This window comes from Hipposideros armiger, unplaced genomic scaffold (genome assembly GCF_001890085.2).
Source record: "Hipposideros armiger isolate ML-2016 unplaced genomic scaffold, ASM189008v1 scaffold_157, whole genome shotgun sequence".
In the NCBI taxonomy this organism is placed as follows: Eukaryota; Metazoa; Chordata; class Mammalia; order Chiroptera; family Hipposideridae; genus Hipposideros; species Hipposideros armiger.
The window spans coordinates 670810-673715 of record NW_017731507.1 but is presented as its reverse complement, the minus strand read 5'-3'; positions in this window follow the sequence as shown (position 1 = coordinate 673715).

The window sequence follows — 2906 nt, the reverse complement described above, 5'->3', positions numbered from 1 at the left end:
ACCATAACTGCCACCAATTCCTTAATCCCCAAAACAACTTCATGAGCAAAAATAATGCCCAGTTGTCTGATGAAGAAACGAATGAGAAAAGTGGTTTGCCTAATTTTCCTTAATATTTGTAGGCATAAAATTATGAAGAGTCAATTCTAGAGAACCTATTGGGTCATCGGGAAAGTCATGACCTATTTTCCTATGTTTTCCAATGCAAAAATGCGTCACGACTTTCCCGACGACCCAATAGTTCTGTAGCCTGTGCCTTTAAATCCTTAACTATGCCACTCAGCAGTCAGGTGAGGGTTTTGGGCACTCCTATTTTAGAGGAGGAAACAAGTTTCAAGGTCACATTGTAGCTCATGATCACTCATGTATTAATCAGGTCAGGCTACTATAACAAAATCCCCAATACTGGGTGGCTTAAACAAGTGAAATTTCTTTCTCACAGTTCTGGAGGTGTCAAGTCCAAGATCAAGGTGCTGGGAAGGTAGATTTCATTCTGAGGCCTCTTCTCTTGGCTTGTAGGTGGCTGGCATCTAGCTGTGTACCCACACTACCTCTTCTTTGTTTGTGTGCAGGGAGATTTTGAGAGCAAGCTCTTTGGTGCCTCTTCTTATAAGGGCAACAATCCAATCCTGAGGTCCCCACCCTCATGACCTCATGGGACCCTAATGATCTGTCAAAGGCCCCATCTCCAAATATCCCACTAGGGATTAGTGAGGGCTTTTATATATGAATTTTGAGGGCACACAAATTAAATACATAACATTTTGCGCCTGGCACCCCAAAATTCATGTCCTTCTCACTTGCAAAATACATTCATTCCATCCCATCCTAACAGCCTCCCAAGTCTTAACTCATTTCAGCATCAACTCTTACCTAAAGTCCAAAGCCTTACCTAAATATCATCTAAATCAGATATGAGTGGAATTCAAGGTATGATTAATCCTGAGTGGTTAGAAGGGACCCCCTTGCTTTGTACCTGATCTTAGTGGGAAGATTTTTTTTGTAGATAGTCTTTATCAAGCATAGGAAGTTCCCCCTCTCTTCCTAATTTACTGAGTTTTTATTATGAATGGGTGTTGGAATATTGTCAAATTCTTCTTCTGCATCTACTGATATGATCATGTGATTTTTTTTCTTTTTTAACTTACTGCTGTTTTGAATTACATTAGTTGATTTTTTGAATGCTGAACAAGCCTTGCATACCTGGAGTAAATCTCACCTCGCTGCAGCGTCCAATTCTTTTCACTCAACGTTGGATTCAATTTGCTAACATTTTATTAAGAAGTTTTACATCTATTTGTTCATGAAAGATATCGATCTGTGGTTTTCTTATAACATCTTTGTCTCATTTTGNTGGAATCTTTATAGATTATTCCTATTGTTAGTCTGATTAATAAATTTTACTATTTGGGAAAAAAGTTCATAATAAAGCACAGGCTCATTTAATTTTGTTAAAGGCAGGCTGATAGGGTGGATTCAAAGTGGCATATCTGATTTCAAATTTTGATTAGCATTATTACTGTATGGAATGATAACATCTCTGAAATCATTTTACTAAACTGTGAAATGGGAATGATGATATTCAAATCATAAATACCATATTGAGCTATGCTACACATAAAAAAAAATAAAAAGTTGAGAACACTTGGCTGGACTCATGTTTTCAACAATAATGGATCCTATCCCCCCTCCTTTCTTTTGCTTTCATTCATGTCCTCCTATATCTCTCATGCCCACTTCCTCCTTTATCCTATTTGCCAGCCTTTCCCACACTAACAAGTCATCATATATGATGCACTGAAGATTAACAAAGGAAAAAACTACCTCCAATAATCATGACACATTCTATTGTAGAAAGTGACTTATTAAACAGATACTGGGATTCAGGCTCAGAAAAATGATCCATTTCATAAACGCAAATATTGAGGTAAAAAAATTCTGCTGTAAAAAAAATGAAAACATGAATTAAAAAAAACAAAAAAATTTAATCTCAGGAAACTTTGTTTTTAAGAGATTCAAATTCTTCCACAGAATACAGACTCACTGATTTCTAACTTTAATAAAAGTGAAAAGTGTATAATAAAGACAAAAACGGACTGTTATTGTTTAAGGGCATCCCCTGCCTTGTAGAGAACTAAAGGAGGGTGAGGTGTGTGTGCTGTGTGTGGTGTGTGTGTGTGTGTGTGTGTGTGTGTGTGTGTGTTTGCACACATGTACATGCCTGCATGAATTTAGTATACTCATTCTCATTCCCTTTTTTTGGCAGTGTGTCGCTATACAATACACTTTCCAAGTAACTTTAAATGACTGTAATTTAATTAACCTGTTCCCTTAATTGCTCCACCGAGGGCTTGTCATCTGGCTATATTCATCGGAATATGTTTTCATTTTTTTCAAGGACGCACTGCTTAAACCGTTTTCTGACACAGCTATTTTTGTAAGGTCCTCACCACTCCTTAATTAACCATATTTCTTTTCTCTTTGTTTTTCCTGCCCACATCTCCTGCTCTTAAGGATTCCATCAAATGAGAAAAAGGGAGCTTTTAAGTTGCTGCCAAATACTGGTTTTGCAAACCAATGTCTCCCCAGAGACTCTCAGCCCTTCTCTCTTTGGTCACATCCTTTAAGGCCATCTTTCAAGGTTCTTCTCCTGTATGAAACCTCTTCCCTTCCTTTTTTAAATACTAAAAAACATTTATGGTACATATTCTTGAAAACTCAGCAAATCTATTACAGAAAAATTTAAACAAACACAGAGTAGAGAGACTTACCATGTACCTCATCCAGATTCAATAATTATCAACTAGTAACCAACCATGCTTTATAGCTATCTCCACCCATTCTCCAGCTCATATTACTTTGAAGCAAAGAGATACTTCATTTTGTCCTTAAATATTTTAACAGCT